Source organism: Ceratotherium simum, chromosome 23, assembly GCF_057802395.1.
Source record: "Ceratotherium simum simum isolate JZ-2026a chromosome 23, ASM5780239v1, whole genome shotgun sequence".
Taxonomy (NCBI): domain Eukaryota; kingdom Metazoa; phylum Chordata; class Mammalia; order Perissodactyla; family Rhinocerotidae; genus Ceratotherium; species Ceratotherium simum.
Genome location: NC_141922.1, coordinates 29,812,037 through 29,831,471, shown reverse-complemented (window position 1 = coordinate 29,831,471; position 19,435 = coordinate 29,812,037). Strand labels below are relative to the sequence as shown.

Genomic DNA, 19,435 nt, shown 5'->3' with positions numbered 1-19,435 from the left:
TTAAAGTAGCTATTGATAGGTATGTACTTACTGCCATTTTTTAACTTTTTTTTTTTCTCAGTGTTTTAGTAGTCTTTCTCTGTTCCTTACTTCTTCTATACAGAATTGATGGTAACTTTAGTTTGACCTCTGTCTGAAAGCTGTACTCTTTAAATCCCCTCCTCCCTCCTTTTATGTTTTTGATATCATATCTAACCTCTTTTTTGTGCATTTGTATCCATTACGTTCTTATCATGGAAATAGATAATTTTTCCTATTTGTGGTCTTCTCTTTTCCCCTTAAGTCATTCCCTTTAACATTTCTTGTAGCACTGGTTTCTTGGTGACAAACTCCTTTAATTTTTGCTCGTCTGGGAAACTTTTGATCTCTCCTTCCATTTTGAATGATAACCTTGCTGGGTAGAGTATTCTTGGCTGTAAGTTTTTTCCTTTTAGCACTTTAAATATATCATGCCATTCTCTTCTAGCCTGTAAGGTTTCTGCTGAGAAGTCAGCTGATAGCCTTATGGGGTTTCCTTTGTATGTAACTTGACATTCTCTTGCGGCTTTTAGGATTCTCTCTTTATCTTTAATTCTGGACATTTTGATTATGATGTGTCTTGGTGTGGGCCTCTTTGGGTTTATCTTGTTTGGGGCTCTCTGTGCATCCTGTACCTGGATGTCTGTTTCCTTCCTTAGGTTAGGGAAGTTTTCATCTATTATTTCTTGAAATAGATTCTCTGCCCCCTTGTCTCGCTCTTCTCCTTCCGGGACACCTATAACACGGATGTTAGTGCGCTTGATGTTGTCCCAGAGGTCCCTTAGACTGTCCTCACTCTTTTTAATTCTTTTCTCTTTTACCTGTTCACCTTGGGTAATTTCTTCTAGTCTTTCTTCCAGCTCACAGAGCTGTTCTTCTGTATCCTCTACTCTGCTTTTGAGTCCCTCTAGTGAATTTTTCATTTCCAGTATTGCATTCTTCATTTCTGATTGGTTCTTTTTTATATCTTCCATTTCTTTGTTGACATTCTCACTGAGTCCATCTATTCTTCTCCCCAGATCAGTGAGCATCCTTAACACTCTTAGTTTGAACTCTCTGTCAGGTAGGTTGGTCATTTCTGTTTCACTTAGTTCCTTTTCTGGGGTTTTGTCCTGTTCCCTTACTTGGAATGTATTCCTTTGCCTCCTCATTTTGCCTCTTTCCCTGTGCTTGTGTCTACGTATTAGGTAGGTCAGCTACGTCTCCTGCTCTTGGATAGGTGACCTTATGTAAGCGATGCCTTAGGAGGCTTCCAGTGTGCTTCCCTCAGTTCTCAATGTTCCATGGGTGGCCCCTATGTGGGCTACGTGTGTCCTTCTATTTTGGCCTGTTAGCTCTCCCTATAGGCGCCCAGGGAGGCTGAGTTATGCTCCTGGCCAGCTGTTGTTATGCTCAGCTGCTTGTAGTTGTTGTGGGCCCTTCAGTCTCTTTATCAGGTGTGGGGAGCCCCAGCACAGTTGGCTGCAAGTTCTAATACCACATTTGTGTTGCAGTATTTCTTTTAAGTGAGTAGGCCCCCAGCGTGGCAGGTTGTTAGGCTCAGGGCCTTACAATTGCTGTAAGCCTCTAGACTATTAGGTCTCTTGTCAGCTCTCTGAGGATTGCAGCTGGGTGGGGCTGGCCTCAGGCACAGGAGCACCCAATTGTTTCAGGCTTTGGGAGGTGGGGCAAACCTCCTATGTGGGTCTTTGAGAAGCACAAGTCTTCTGCAGCTGACAAGCCCTGTTGCCCACAGGTCCACACACACAGTCAACACAGTCCTGCCCCGTGCGAGCGCCCTGACCTCCCCAAGCAGACCCAGTCTCACCACAGTGGGAGCCCCACACACTCCGCCACCACCCCACGCTCTCCACCCGCTCCTTGTGCACACCCTGCCCCACTCAAGTCGGCTCAGTTGCCAGGCTGCAGAGAATCCAGTCACCAATCTATGCAGGCCCACACATTTCCTGAGGGCTTGTTGTTGGGTGGGGCCAGTCTCTAGGGTGGGCTGCCCGCCCTGGCTGAGCTGGATTAAATCGGTGCTCTTGTGGGTGGAGCAGACCCTGGGCTAGCAGGCCCCAGGGAGAACTCCAATGGCCTCTGTGTCAGCACGCCCACACCAGGCCACAATAATGGCCGCCGCCAATGTCCCAGTCCCTGGAGAGGTCTCACCCCTCACCGAGATGCACTCAGGGCCTATTAGGTGAGTCTCTTTTCACCGTAGCACTGTGCACCTTTCTTTCTGGTGATTTTAGGATGCTTTCTGAAACAGGTGAGTTTGTGTGCAGGCCCTTTAAGAGCCAGTTTTAGTTTCTTTGTGAACCGGGTTTTCTGGGGGTGCTCCCCATGCTTTAGTAGCCGGCAAAGTCAGATATTATGCCACTGGTCTCTACTGTGCTGGGTCCACAAAATGCCCACAGCGGGGGTGCTCCCGGCTCAGGACCCCGCGCCTCCAGGGAGGGTGCGTACCTGTGAGCTGCTCCCGGCGGCCGTGACGCTGGCGGCTTGTGAAGGCGACGTTTTTCCTCTCCGGAAGGGAGTCTCTGCCTCTTCCACCCCAGTTAGGATTGTCCGTTGTTGCAGGAGTTCCTCTTATCCAGTTTTCAGTGCTGTCTCAGGGGTAATTTTTCCACGAGTAGTTGTAAATTGGCTGTGTCCACGGGAGGAGTTGAGTTCAGAGTCTGCCTACGCCGCCATCTTGACTCCGCCTCCCAACCAAAAAAATGTCTTTTAAAAGAAAATTTTAAATGATGCTTTTCTCAAGTTCAAATTATTTTCTTGCCGTATTATACATCATAATGTGATCTCACTATTGAAGACTCCACATACCTGCAATGGCCAAGTGAAAACAATGAGCTAATCGCCTAGTGTCTGTGAGATACCCCCTGATGGCTATGTACTGAATTAGACCATCCTCAAAGATACTTATCCCTCCTCCGTTAAGGTTTCAGTTGGGTCATAATAATTTTAAAACACCCAGAACAACAAAAACAGTAAAAGTGCAAGTAAAAAAGTGTCATCCAGGACTTTATGTATAAATGTTTGCTCTTCTTCTCTTCTTTACTCGGATCTGAGTGGGATAAATTGCTTCATTGGGCAGGTGTAGGCCAGACGTACTAGGGATACATCTGAAAAAATGAGCTATCCAATCTCATGACCAATGGCTTTCTTAAATAGATTAATATAATTGGCATGGTGGTCAGGGATAAATAAATGATTATTTAGACAAGTAAGAGTAAAAGGAGTGAAGATAGTGGTAATTATAACAAGGAAACAGATTAAAGGAAAGAAATACTATAAAAGCAGTGCAGATAATGAACTTTATCTGAAAAGTAAGGAAACATTTGTCTATGGGAAAATATATAAATGGAAACAAATGCTATACATAGTATGAGAATTTTTAGAGGAGTTTATCATCTGATTTAAAACATAGCCTGTGTGCTTGGCACAAGACAGACGCAAGTAAGTACTGAACAAATGAAAGGAAATGAAAAACTTTTGCATAATTACAAAATGGGAAAGAGTCATAATATCTTCATATGTTTGTTTCTTAGCCAAAGAGGTGATACAGTTCCTAATAAAATTACCATAGAAATAATTTCTTTATATTGGTTTCAGTATGAAGAGTTTCAATATATGAAATAGGCTAATAGTGGGGAAACATAGAAGGTAATATGTTGTAAGTAATTACAGAAGAAAGTGGCCTTTATTCTCATCAGAGGTCAGTGTTAGTCATATCATTATCATACAAGTTTATTAATGATCTGGAAAACTCAGTAAATGATATATTTAAATTTACAGATGGCTCTAGTTATGACTATTTGCTCATAATATGGTGCAGTAATTATATTATTGTTACTTGAATTTAATGTTGATACTGTTTTATGTTGATATGATAATGCAGAACTAAAAAAATGAAATTGAGCAATGTATTTAGAAGGAAACAGAAGAACACAGTAAGAACAATTAAACATTTCTGGATGAATGCAGCTCGGATAACCTTTGATTCTAATCTCTTCTCGGAACCTTCACTGGATAAGTAAAGGGAAGATAGTATTTCCGCATTATACTAAGTAAGCATTTATTTTCATCTTTCCATATTTTACTCCATCAAATTAATCTCTATTTTCATTTCAATTAGAGGAAAGATAATGAAATGAGTGGAGCTCTCTATTTTATGGGGTGCCAAATCAAGTAATAATAGTAGTGGTGATGGTCATGTGGTGATATTCGTGTGGTAGTACTATTATTACCACTAGTACCACTACTAGATAACACTTATCCATACCTCTTTATGTGCCAGGTCCTGTGCTAAACATTCTGTATGCGTTAAACTGGCTTAATCCTTGCAATAATGAATATAATATTATTATTGTTACTTCTATTATTATTTAAATTGTTGTAGGCTTATAGCCTGTTTAATAGAAACACAGGAACACCTCTTCTAGATCTAATCATTATTTTGGGAGGACTGACACATCATATCTAACAAGTCCAAACATATTAAGGGCATCATAGAAGCAGGTTGTCCACAGCTTTCCACTACCAAGGATTTTTTTTGAGAAATCTTATTGTTATATATCTCATATTGAATGTTTACTATTTGGAGATCAATATTTTGGAAGAAAAACACCTTGTCTAAGGGAGATAGAAAACTCACTGTATGAAATAGGACATTCAGCCTGTGTCCAAGGCTGGAAATCTGTGGTTGATTAGAATGATGATTTGCAAATCAATTGCTAGTAATTAAATGCTTATACCTACAATTGATGAACTAATATTGGTTTCAATATGAAGGGTTTCAACATATGAAAACAGACTAATGGTAGGGAAACATAGCAGATAATAAGCTATAAATACTTAGAGAAGAAAGTGGCCTTTATACTTATTGGGTGTCTGTGTTAGTCATATTAGTCATATGCTTGTTAGTCAAATGCTCATTTAGACAATCATGCGAAATTGAGAAAAAAAGTTGATTGAATTATTTATATGTATAAACTTTCGAGCCTCTCACGAAGTCCTTTCTGTCTGCTATAATTTGGCATTGGCGTTTGGCATTTTCCTTATAGTATGGTATATTGTTAGCTTTGTGTTACTATCTTAAAATATAACTCCAAAATAAACTTCATAGTTCTTGACTTCTGGATATATATATAAAAGTAAGGCAGAATATGATATGCATTAAATGAATACCTGATCAATTGCTCAGTTAATACCAGATTGGATTTTATAGAATTTCTAGGTCAAACATTGAAAATTTCAGAGTAACAAAAGAGATAACCCAAATTTTATTCCTAAATTTATTATTAATACATTTTAATTTATATATGCATTTATGCAAATAGTAGACAGTTGAGCTAGTGTCAACAGTACTAAAAAATTTCTGGTAAAGGCAATGAGGAAGAAAAAACACTGTTTTTAGCCTTTTAGAGTTTTCTCTAGAATTGTCTGATCCACTGGAGTGTAAACATATCTCATCTTTTGCAAAGAGATCAGTCATGTTCTTAAATAGGCTATTTGCCAAGTTAATTTAAGTGATAACTTCCCTGAACTGAAGTTGGGATCTACCACTTGGCCTATATAGTATATAGATTTACTAAAATGTTATTTCAAGCATATAGCCCTGGAGGTCACTCAATTTAACTGTCCCCCAAAGTTATAATAATTGATTATAGTAGAAGTCAAATGGTTAGCATATGAAACTCATAGCCATAACTGAACTCCATTAAATGCATTCACAATGTCAAAGTCAATTGCTTCTGGCAGTGCCATTCCTGTTAACATGTTGATCAAAAGGTAATGGAAAGTGACAAACAATATCACACACTCCATCGTAAACAAAATACTCTGCAAACACTTAAGTGACCACGCTGATAGCCTGTTTTCATAATAGTCAGATCCAGCAAAGTCTTTTACAGCTTTCAGAAACATGCCTATGTTTTACAGTCATTTCCCTAATGACTTTGAATATGAACTGGTAAGGGACTCTGAAGAATAAAGGCAGAGAAAAGTTCGTGTAAGGAGTCAGTGTAAGGAACCCACTTCCATACGCAATGTAAGTTTGTCTGGTTGTTTTTATTCCCCACATAAATAAAGATGCTGGTATAGATGTAGTACCTCCTCCCTGCCCATATCATATACTTTCAGGATTTTATGAATTTATCATAATTTCCCTGCCTGGAATGACCTATACTCTATTCTTGTCACTGGCCAATGTCACCTCATCTTTCACGATTTGCCTCAAATATACTTTTCCTCTATTGCTCTCCCTAAACTTCTTCACTCCCAAACACGAATAATTGGCCTTCTATTTGTGTTTATAGCATTTTATTTATTTAATTTTTTTTGTGTGAGGAAGATCAGCACTGAGCTAACATCCATGGCAATCCTCCTCTTTTTGCCTGGCCCTGAGCTAATATCTGTGCCCATCTTCTTCTACTTTATGTGGGACGCTGCCACAGCATGGCCTGACAAGTGGTGCGTTGGTGTGCGCCCAAGATCTGAACCTGGGCCGTCAGTTGCAGAGCGCACGCACTTAACCACTATGCCACGGGGCCAGCCCCATTTTATTTAATAAATATAGTATAATATACCAAATATCTCAGTCTGTAACTCAAGGCACATTATACTCAGTATATGCAAAACTGAACTCAATGTTTTATCCTTCCCAAGCCAAATCGCTCATACTCTTGAATTATGTAAGTGATTGGAATTACCATCTATCTATCTTAGTCACCAAGTCAGAAACTTGGCAATTGTTAATAACTACATTCTATGCCTCATCATCAGTTGTACTTGTATAATTGAAATCTTGGCATTACTTCATAAAAAGGCATGTCTGAACCCTCATAAGTTTTCCGTGTCAACTCTGCCACCAGTATCAAATATCTATGGCCTTGCCAGTAGCTTCCTTTCTAACTGGACTGTCTGAAAACCGTGCTCTCTTTATTCCACTACTTTGCCATCGCTATTTTCCCAATAAACAAATATGATTTGATGGCATCATCAGTAGATCTAAAAATACAATATCAAAGTATTCATGGACTCCACATTGCCCACAAGATTAATTTTTTTTTCCTTGATGGAAAATAAATGTCCTGTCATGTATCCAACCCAAATAATTCTCCAGTCTCTTTACTTGATATTTGCTTCGGGTATATACACTCTCCTTATTATTACTCCAAAAATTAAATTATTCATGCATATATCCAACAGATATTTATTAAGTGCTCACTGGTGTTGGGCATTGTTTTAGGTTCTGAAGTTACAGCAGTGAACTCAATGCACAACTCATCAGACCTGACTTTATCTCTTACCTCCTTCAGATGTTACTCAGATGTCACCTTCCAATTCAGGTCTTGCTTGACCATTCTATTTAAAATTTCACTCTACAAAAACACACTTCCTTTCTCTCTTCCCAATTCAGCTTTTTCCCACAGCTCTTTTTTTGTGTGTGTGAGGAAGATCAGCCCTGAGCTAACATCCATGCTAATCCTCCTCTTTTTTGCTGAGGAAGACCGGCTCTGAGCTAACATCTATTGCCAATCCTCCTCCTTTTTTTCCCCAAAGCCCAGCAGACAGTTGTGTGTCATAGTTGCACATCCTTCTAGTTTCTGTATGTGGGACGCGGCCTCAGCATGGCCGGAGAAGCGGTGCGTCGGTGCGCACCCGGGATCTGAACCCGGGCCGCCAGTAGTGGAGCGCATGCACTTAACCGCTAAGCCATGGGCCAGCCCCTCCCATAGCTCTTTTAATCCTAAAAACACTACATATGTATTCTAGATAGTTTGTTTATATCTCTTCCTCCACCGTAAGGTAAGCTCAGTGAGGGCTGAGATTTTTGTCCTCTAGAAGTCAATAAAGAGAGTGAACCACTCTAATATGTGAATTTTCCTCAGAAGAAAAGTAAATCTGACATAATTCAAGCCAGTATTTTATAATCCAGTTACTGCTGTCCAAGTGGAGAGTTTTTTTTCTCCATTGTCAATCCTAAATGATCTTAGCTTTATTTTATTAACAGAGGTAAAAGATTTACGTAAATCCCCACATACCATTTTCCATATTCTAATTATATTTATTTCATATATCAAGCCCTATCCCAAATAACTCCTCCTCTATGAAGCCCTTTTAGATACTCCTGGTAGAATTGCTTTCTTACTTGTCTGTGACACCAAATAATAAGTAACGCTTCTATACAGGCATTTATCATAGTGGATACACAATTTATTTTAATTTTTTTCACAGTTATGTAGCATTAGGTGGGGTAAAGAAAGAGTAAGCAAGCATTAGCCTGCATAATCAGAAGTTCCTGGAGAATATTATGTTTTTTTTATCCTAGAGAAGAGATGTAAAAGTCACACTAACTATATTTGTCGCCTAGGCAAGAACATTTTAGTTTAAAATTTAAAATACCAATATGGGGCTGGCCCCGTGGATTAGCGATTAAGTGTGCATGCTCCGCTGCTGGCAGCCCGGGTTCGGATCCCGGGCGTGCACCGACGCATTGCTTCTCTGGCCATGCTGAGGCGGCAACCCACATACAGCAACTAGAAGGATGTGCAGCTATGACATACAGCTATCTACTGGGGCTTTGGGGGAAAAAATTAAAAAAAAAAAATGTTTAAAATACTAATATGATAAAAAGTTCAAAATATAGTGTTATTTTGAAAAATAATGAAGATATAGAACAATGCATCAGTTTTGCTTAATGAGAAAAATTGTAATGAGACTCTTTATTGCTTATTCTCTATACTTTTTTGATTTGGACCATATGAATATATTACATATAAAATGAAAACAAACAAGCAAATACAACTATACCCTCCCTTTTTGTATTGGTCAGCATAAAAAGCTAGAGACATATGCTTATTTCTAGAACAAGTAAAATTCTGATTCTTTAGGATGGTTGAGCTATTAATGATGAGCTGATATATTTAGACACCAAGTCCTAAGAGGAAATAAGCTAATGAGAGTTAAGTACTTGATTTGTATGTGTATATGTGGAACACCCTTGGGGAATATTTTAAAAAATGTTCATTCAATTAAAAAATACTTATTGAGCTTCCATGTTAAGTGTTTGGTATACAGTAATTAACTTGATGGCTATATTTCCCACCCTGTTGGAAATTACTGACTAAGTAGGAAAAAAAAATTACAAAAATGACTAAATACCGTATGTAACAAGTGCTATGTAAGGAAAGCAGAGGGGGCTGCAGTAAAGAATAGGTCTAACTGGGAAGACCTGTGAGGGGAGGTAATATCTATGCAGAATCCCACAGAATGACAGAGAATCATCCGTGAATAAATAGTGGGGGATCCATGTTCCCCGAAGAAGTAATGTCTTGTTTAACGTTCTGCGGCAGTAAGGAGACCGTTGTGGCTCTACTGATGTTGGAGAGCAATGAGAAAGATAAGGAGAGTAGCACAATATGAGGTTGAAGGTGTTTGCAGACACCAGATCCTGCAGGGTCTTGTCTTGTAGGAGTTTGGATTTTACTCCAAATTCAATGACCCTTATGAACCCAGACGCATTCCTGCTCATGATGCTGTTTCAGGCAATGTTTCGCAGTTCTTGCTACATCCTCATGGCACTTTCTCCTACACATCATCTATTCTTTATTGCCCTCTGTCAAATAAGCTAAAACTGACTTTTGGACTTCTAATCGTTGTTTCATCCTCAAGGAAATTAAGAGAGACAAAATTTATAAATCCATGCAGCCTTCACAATATTGCCTGGATTTCAAAGAACCAGATAACAAAGGTCATTTAATAATCCACAACAGAAAATTGATTCCCTGCAGGGCAAGGATTCATGGGTGCAAATGCACTATGGAAATCTGCTGTTTTCAGCATGTCTAAAATATATAGTTTATCAATTATATTATATTCATGCATTTCTCTTATAATAACCTATAGACACTGTTGAAATTCCCAGAAACCTTGTAAAATAAGATGAAACAAAACATTATTTTCCAAGAACAAAATTTAAGTTGGAAATAGCAAATTATATAATAGCCATCCTTTATTCTTATTATATAAATATAATTGTTGTGTGGGTAAAAATTTGCATATCATTAGCATTTATTAAGCATTCCATTGCTGGGTCTATAATTTTGTAATAATTGCCAACAGCATATAAAATATTATAATAATAATTGAAATCACCAATAAAATTTTTTATGTGTAAATTTCAATCACTAATTTGATAATTTCTTAATCTGATGAGTGCATCTAGTCTGAATTACATTACTATAGACCAATTTGTACTTTTCACATGTCAATGTCTCATTTCCACAGGAGTTTTTCTTTTAAAGAAAAAGAAAAACAAAAATGAAAAATGGCATTCAGTGAGCACATTAAAATTAGTTCTCAATTTTCACATCTCAAGGGAATAGACACATCTAATTAAAGTTTCCATCAAGTCACTTTAACTATGTGTAGCCTGTAGCAGTTTATTCAATTTACATGGAGGAAAAAAATAGTTCTGGCAGTATTTCCTCAAGTGTAGTATTAGGAGCACCTGAAGCGATTTTGACCCTGCAGATTAGCAGATATTATGGTTCCCTAGATTTCCTGGAATCTAGAATCAGAATTTTGATAAGTACCCTTGTGATTCTGCTTCAGACTCGGATGGGCTACCAATCAGGCACTGAGGAGTCCGTCCTCCAGTGAAGGCTCTCTAAGGTCCTGGCAAATACCCGAGAAAGCAGGATTTATAATTTTGCCTTTACATAGAGGCAAAAAAAAAAATATCCTCTGATATAAACAGTTCTCAACTTATTCTTCTTCTCTGAGGTCTACTGGAGGCCCACGGCTCTGGGCAAAGCCTGTTGGAGGTGCTTTTCGTTTTTCTCTTCTCTAGCTCGTGGCTGTAGAATGAAGGATTTATACTAAGTACCTTCAGCTATCTTCTATTATAGAAACTTAGTGGGAATTACCCATGTCCTGTTCAAAGTCAGACATGAAGAAAAATAACATTACATTATTGTATTGAAAATGAAAAATACACTCCACATAATTACAAAATATGAAATAGAAGCAGTCCATATGCCAATGGCCACATTAAAAATTTGCTCTACTGCTAAAAAAAGTATAACTTCCAAAGAAAAAGAGCCTGAAATGGAACAATCTAACAAACAAAATTTGAATTGTGTTAAAACAAGCGAACGCTTAACCAACCAGAACTTTTGGATAATAATAACTAGAACTCGTTTAGGCTTTACTCCATGCCAGGCGGTGTTGTAAGACTTTTTAGAGATTAACTCAGTTAATCCTCACAACTATCCTAAGCAATAGCAAATATTATTTTCTCTAATTTACCAATAAGGAGACTGAAGCATGAGAAGGTTAAATAAATTCCTGGTATGAAGCTTACACACGCTACTTATTGTCAGAGCTGAAATTGAACCTAAGCAGTTTGGCTCATGACAATTTCACTATACTGACTAAATAAATGTAACCCAAAACTTATTAACCACTTATGCACACATTTAAAGAAAAATTCCTTAATCATTTGTAGGTTTTACACAGATATATTTAAAAATCTTTCAAAATTTCATAGGAGCTAATATTCCCGGCTGACCAGTTTGGTTATTTATCTAAAATAAAAACACAATCCCCAGACTAATAAACCAAATGTAATGTTCATTTTCAGTCATTTTATGTATCTACAAATAGATAACAGCAATAAAGAGATACACATTATTAAAAAGGACCAAACGGACATTTGCCACTACTCAATTTCTCTGACAATAATGCCTTAGTTGATTCTACCCTCCATATCACGCCTGGAAAGTTACAATATTCCCCATCCCCTACTAGCCACCTTCCTCAATAGTTTATACACATCTTTCGTCTCCCTTCCAATCTTTTCTTTGCACTTCAGCCAGTGACCTGATCCAAAAGCAAATCGAATCAGCTACCTTCCCCTGACTCTTAGCATCTCACATCAATTCTCATTACCTCAGGAAGGACTTTCCTGTTCTTTCTGAACAGAACACATCTTGCAGTTATACAGTTCTCATTGCACCATATATCTCTCATTCATAGGACTGATCACAGTTGAAATTTTATTATTTTTATATGATTAAAATCTGTCTTCTATCCTAATGGAAAGATCCACGAGTTCAGAGACTGAGAATTTTTAATTTTTTGCTTGGCATTATATGTCCCATATTTCCCACTGGAAAATAGTGCTCCATGAATATTTTCATGTTTCTGTATGGTTAGTGCTTTCTGAGAAAACATTACTGGCAACCTGAGTTAAAAGATGATTAAATGATAACCATGACTTGGAAGTTAGAGATAGGGAATTGTGCTGGAGAGATATGCAGGTTTATCTGGCCTGAAGCCATTTATTTGCATTCCAAAGAGCTGTATAAAAATTTAGGGTTTTCCCCCTCCTCTACCTGGAGAGAATTTGTTTACATTAGAGAGTAAAGCTTTTTCTCTCCTCTTGGCAGAGATGAGGAGAGGCAGATCCTCTGGCAGCTTCTATATAAGTCCTGAAGTTCTGAGATTCGTGATTTTGGGGAGATCCTCTCCTGAAGTACAGACTCCCCACTACATGCAGGGTCTATCTGGCTTTCCCAGCACTGCGCCTGTGGGGGAGATACAGGGCATGGCGAACAAATTTGAGGATTGCTATGTAAATAAAAAATTGGTCTTCCTCCTATTCAGAACCTTCATGTTTATTAACAGGATATCAGGATAAAATAAATCAATATAAAAACTTATCATTGGTGTTTTGTACATGGTAAGTAAATTCTTTAACGAATAATTTATATATATAAATATAAATATATGAGGTTTCATACCAATTATATATGTGTAATTATATATAATTATATTCTTTTTCTCTAAATTATATATATATATATATTTGGAATGGAACCACATAATAGATTATATATATATGTAATTGGTATGGAACCTCATAATAAAATAATTATTTTATTTCTAAATAAATAAATAAACGTGTTTATTTAAATGTAAAGAATTATATTATTTAGATACATAACTATTTTACTTTTATATTTATTTCATATGCATAAGCATTGGTTATTTTAAATGTCACGCATTTAATTCTTTCTTAGATATTCAAATCTAGAAAATCTGAAATTTCTTCTATTAAATTAATGACAAAATGTCATTAAAACATTAAAGAACTGTGAAAAATCTATAAAATTGATAATACAATTATTGTATCAAATTGTCAAGAAATTTATGTTAACTAATGTAGAAGATAAATTCTGTCACACTACCAAGAATTGGTTAATAGACCAGATATAATTCAAATTAGTTTTTTAAATATTTTAACACTTGTATTTTGATCTAAAATGATCATTTTTCTTTATCATATACTTAGCAATATATCTTTCTCCTCCAAGAATTGGTTTTATTGTTGCTTCCCTATTTAAATATATTTCACGGTAGTATTTTTATACTATTTCATTTACTATTTGAAATAAGTATAAAATATTTATATCCATCCCAGCCATATTGGAGCTTATGTATAATATGTTGCATTCAGTTCTTCCCAAGTCCCATAAAACTGTGCATTATAACATTGAGAATATGCATTCTTACCCTTAAGATTACCTTGTCCTAGAGGCAAGAAAATATTAACACAGTTATTCATTCATTCAATAAATGTTTATTGACAGGCTATGAGTTTCCAAATATTCTCTTATATCATTAGAAGCTGTCGACTGTAATAGTATTTGCAGTCCTTACCCTCAGAGGTCTAAAGCTAGCATGGAAACTGAAGTTAATAACCACAGTATAAACCCGACATCACAGAGCTATTTGGAGGACTAAGTGGTATAACGCATATGAAGCACTTGGTTGACTATCTGCAGACATCAAGAGCTTAATACATGTTTAGTACCATCATTATTTTTCATATTCAGAGTACAGTGGGAGGTAGGTGTTCAGATGGAGTTAAAGTATAGCTGCCCAAAATACAGCTCATAGCACTTAATCCAGACTGAGAGCAGGGACTAGGGAAAATCTTACTGGAGGCAACAAAATGACAGGTATATTTTTCGTGATAAGTGCACAGCTACCATTTCATGCTTCTCATATCTGCTTCCAAATCTCACATGGTCACATGGACATCCATCTTTGGAGGACTCTTTGTCATACATAAAGCTTCATTGCAAGAGAATATTTTTTCAGATTTCCAGGTTCTATAGAATAGGAAGACAAGTTAGAAAAAGGGTTTTGAATAAACATCCATTGAACTAACTTATAGCATCTGCACAGTCTACAGTTTTGTCTACTCATACACACATACATATCTGCCTTATCATACTTGACTTTGAAATAGCAATAATAACGTCTTCACTTATCACAATACAGTCATCTATTATATCAGTGAAAACATACACACTTTTTACCCTGAAGTGGAGCTCCAAAGTTTTGTCGGTCACTGCATCCATCTCTGGGTGATGTTCGCTTCTTTAGTTCAGTTAAAATCTCATCTTGATAGATCGTAGCCCATGAAATAAATTATAAATGTAAGCACCTCCAACCCATCGTATATAAAATTATAGAGGGAAGTTAGTGAGAAAGTTTAAAATTAATATAAATATAAACTAGAACAAATGAAAAATATGGTATCTATTATGGTCCTTGCTCCTGCAACTAGGGACAACTTGATAGTTGGTCTTTACAACTTTCTTCCTCCATTATGCATTTTTTCTTTGCCCTCATAAAGTACCTCATGTGATCTGGTCTCTATCTGATGGAGTAACCGGAACCTTCATTTCTCAGGGTTTTGCTTTGCTGGTCCCACCTATATTAGCTTTCTGGATTCATCTATTATCTTTTACCACCATATATTACAGCATTAAAAGGTGGCTCAAAGGATTCCCCCAGGCCTCGGACATGATCTACTATGTAGCTACACTCAGTTTTCCATTAAATTATGCACCCCAGGCTACACAGAAGCCCTGTGCTTCCCTGTTCGTCCAGTGGAATGAGAAGTCTGAAAAGGTCAAGTGATAGGCTCAACTATTAACTTAGTGGACCCGTTCTTCTAGTGGAGGCATTCCTCTTTTGGGTTCTAAGATCTGTAAACCAGCATAGCTCAGCATCAGAGGCATTGACAATAAACAAACAAAAAAAAACAGAGCAAAAGAAAATACAATTAAAAATTCTAAGTGACTCATTGAATATAATAGTGAGAGATATCTCTACTTTATTATTCTTTATTTCCCAGACTTATAGATTCTGGCTGTCAGTTAATAAAACAAAGCAAAACACAACAAAACATATATTGTTAATTCTTGATGGAACAAGATATGGTATTTTGTGGAAAAATATTAACACTGAAAACGATTCGGAAGACAACTGCGAACGTCAAGTATTTTAATAAGAAATGCAAATAATAAGAAAGCGCCATGTCATAGGTTTATTGGTGGTGTTTTAAAAATTTCTTTTAGTGTTACATAATGTAATGGTGCAATTACAATAATTGGCATTTCAATTTTGTGATGTTTGGTAAAAAAATTCATCAGTCCTTGTGGCAGCCATGCGCATGTGCCACTTAGATCTGCCTTTAAGACAGCACCTACAGGGGCCAGCCCCGTGGCATAGTGGTTAAGTGTGCGCCTTCCACTGCTGGCAGCCTGGGTTCGGATGCCAGGCACGCACCGATGCACCGCTTGCCAGGCCGTGCTGTGGTGGCGTCCCATATAAAGTGGAGGAAGATGGGCACAGATGTTAGCCCAGGGCCAGTCTTCCTCAGCAAAAAGAGGAGGATTGGCATGGATGTTAGCTCAGGGCTGATCTTCCTCACAAAAATAAAAAAAGAAAGAACCTCCTGTTAGGAGTGTAGTTGGCTGACAGACTCCAGCTGTGGCAATTTTGGTATCCATTTCAGTTTTTCTTCAGAGGCCAGATTCTCTAAGCTCCTCTCAGTCAATGCAGAGCATGGTGGGTTTACTAGGGATGGGCCATTTCTGCCAGATGTGGAATTTCTTTAATGAGAAATCTTTTCTCTAGGGTTCTATTGACTTAACCAAGACTTTCTCAGATTAGTACTCTGTGTCCCTCTTTCAAGATGACAAAAACTACTTTTAGGCTATCAGGCTAGAGTGGGAAATTCAAGTCTTTAATCTGACCTTTGCTGAAATATTGGGATTTACATGGGCCTTTGCTACTAAAAAGCATTCTTAATCTTATTTTTCTCAAAAATTTAAGTCTAGAAGCAAACAACTTTTACAATCCCTTGAGGCCCTATTTTCTGAATTCTATCAATTCCCTTTCCTTTACTGTTGAAAACCATTAAATTATCACCCAAGCTGGGCCGGTCCTGTGGCTTAGCGGTTAAGTGCGCACGCTCCGCTACTGGTGGCCTGGGTTTGGATCCCGGACGCGCACAGACGCATCGCTTGTCCAGCCATGCTGAGGCCACGTCCCACATACAGCAATTAGAAGGATGTGCAGCTATGACATACAACTGTCTACTGGGGCTTTAGGGGGAAAAAAAAAAGGAGGAGTATTGGCAATAGATGTTAGCTCAGAGCCGGTCTTCCTCAGCAAAAAGAGGAGGATTAGCATGGATGTTAGCTCAGGGCTGATCTACCTCACAAAAAAAAAAAAAGAAAATTATCACCCAAGCTTATCTTTTTCTTGTATTTTCTTGCCAAATGCAGACTGTAGTTGCCAAAACTACATGTTCGTTCTTTCTAATCACTTTTCCTACAGCTTTTGGTTCAATACACTCAGGATTTGCCTTTCAAGTTATCATGATCAACAGTTTTACTAAGTGGTTTTCCACTGAATAACGCATATTGTTCTATATCCAGTCTGATCTGTGTTCCTTTAATGCCCCCTGTATGACCATTACGCCAATACCATTTGAAAGTATTATTGTCTTTAGTAGTCAGAGTAGGATAAATGCAGAAACAAACAAGCCCAGTTCTCAGTGACTTAATAAAATAAGATAATTATTCCTTACTTACATCACTGTTTAATATGGTTACTGAAGGGGTCTCTGCTCCCTAATCATACATGTACTCTAGCCCCTTACATCCTATTATGCTAACATCTTCAACCATATAGCCTTCATGGTCGAGGTTAGTGGGAAAATGAGTATTGAGGGGGTATACCCACTCTTAACTCTCCACAAGAAGTGATGTTTCACCTCACTGTTGGTGAGAGTTAGTTACGTGTCTGAAGTTAAATGAAATGGAGCTGGAAAATGATACCTAACTATTTTTCCAGAAAGAGGAAAACTGCTTTGTTGTACATCTAAACAATAACCATTATGAAGAGGAAATTCTTTTTGTTGAGCCCGTAAAAAATCTCAATTATTGCCTTTGTGGTCACTTTGATCAAGAGTCTATTAAGGAAACACTGGGGTGACTGAGGGTAGAAGCCAGCTGGGAAGCAGATAGGTGATTTTCATCCTGTTATTATTGAGAGCATTTTGTGTGGAAAGGACCTATAGGTGAGCATTCTAGGCTCATTTCAACAGATCTAGCCACATAATTATTTATTACACATTCGGGTCACCAGTCTTATCTCCTTCCTTACAAGTAGCCAACCATCCACATAAACCATTACCACTTTTCATATATATTCATATATATTCATTCATATACATATATATATCCACACACATACACGTATACACCTCTGGCCATCTCTTTTTCCATGAAAATCGGTCAGTTAAAGGGATAGCTTAATATTCTGCCAACTTTAAAGATTTCCCTTCTGTACTCTCCATCAGAGTAAATTAGTGGGACTCCAAAGCTACCAGAGTTCACTTCTGGCTGGTGATAGCATATTCTGAAGAGCCTTTTGTAAACCAGGCAGAATTATTTTTTTTCCTTCACAGTCAATTGGATATAGAGAACTCACATAGAGATTGTAACTATGTGTTGAAGTAGGAGTAGATGCACTGAAAGAGTGAGCTAACTACTTGTGGATGATGTACTGTTGATGGTGTCTGAATATACGGCTCAATGGATCAGATATCATCCAGTTGATGAAGGGAACCTCAGTTTCTGGGGCCACTTCGTTTTCCAGTGGAAAGTATTCACCCTCTACCGTGGTTCAATAGCAAGCAAAATTTATTTCTGTTTTTCAGAAGCAGAATAGTTATTTGATGAAGAGGACATAGCTTTGTTCTAAAATCCTAGGGTCGGGGCCAGCCCCGTGGCTTGGTGGTTAAGTGAGCGCGCTCCACTGCTGGCGACCCGGGTTCGGATCCCGGGCTCACACCGACGCGCTGCTTCTCCGGCCATGCTGAGGCCGCGTCCCACATACAGCAACTAGAAGGATGTGCAGCTATGACACACAACTATCTACTGGGGCTTTGGGGGAAAAAAAATAAATAAATAAAATCCTAGGGTCATTTGCTGTTATTCTACAGTTGAAGCTTTCCATGGGCACCAACCAGAATTACAATATATGAAAAATACTTTGAGAAACATTAAATCATCTGGGTCATAAAAGCATTCTTTCCTGGATCAGCTGATGAACTTTCTATTTTTCCAGAACCCATTCAAAACTGACAACCTCAGATAATCTCTGAATGGTCAAAACTTTTAATGAGTGTGCTTCCTTTTTCATGCTAGAAAGTACAAGACATAGCAACTTGTTTTTAATTAGAAGAGGACATCCTAACATGTTCCAGATGTTTCAATCATCAGGCATTCCCTGAAGTGAAGGTCATTGAATTCCCAAGGAGTTTATTTCCTGTTTTCTGACATGCATAGATCGTCCTATGGCATTAAAATATCTCCTAGTTCTTTACCGCTAGATTCTATTAGCCTGATGTCATCAATGCAGTGGATCAGAGTGATATCTTCTGGTATGGTGAGATGATCAATGTTCCTGAAGACTAAATTATATACAAGAATAGGGAATAGATGTAGTTCTGAGACAATATGGTAAATGTGTATTGTGAACCATGCCAAACGAAAGCAACTGCTTTTCAGTTCTCTTCTTCCGGAAAATAATGCTTTGCCAGATTGATTGCTACACACCAGGCACCAGGGTTTTAATCGTTTCACACAAGTAATGAAACCATATATGAGACTACATTTGCAATTCATTTTGCTACTTAGCTATATATTATTAATCAAGACCCATCTGTTATATCAATAAGCTAATCAAGCAAATTTAAGTTGGATATAATAGTGATAACTCTCCTCGCATTCTTCAAGTCTTTAAGGATGTCACTGATTTGTAATCTTTCAAGGTATGTAGTAGTGCTTTTAATGTACAATTCTGGTAGGACAAGAGAGCAACAGTGGGTTCCCCACATGGTGCTTTCTTTAATGGAAGCAATGGATTTACGGGTCAGGAGCCAACGTGAGGTCCAGCCAATATCTGAGTATGTCTACTGCAACCAGATATAAAGGTACCGGAAAATAAATGCAAAATGAGTTCTGAGATCCACTGGGCCCACTGCGAAGTAGAT

At 37.7% G+C, this 19,435-nt stretch overlaps 1 long non-coding RNA gene across 1 annotated transcript in view; it reads left to right on the top strand.

The window, feature by feature from the left end:
• Positions 1 to 2,042: 2,042 nt before the first annotated feature.
• Positions 2,043 to 19,435, top strand: part of LOC147913994 (uncharacterized) — an 86,254-nt gene continuing 68,861 nt past the window's right edge. Inside the window, exon 1 of the long non-coding RNA XR_015555928.1 lies at positions 2,043 to 2,200. This is a non-coding gene — a long non-coding RNA (uncharacterized LOC147913994). The remainder of the gene's footprint in view (positions 2,201 to 19,435) is intronic.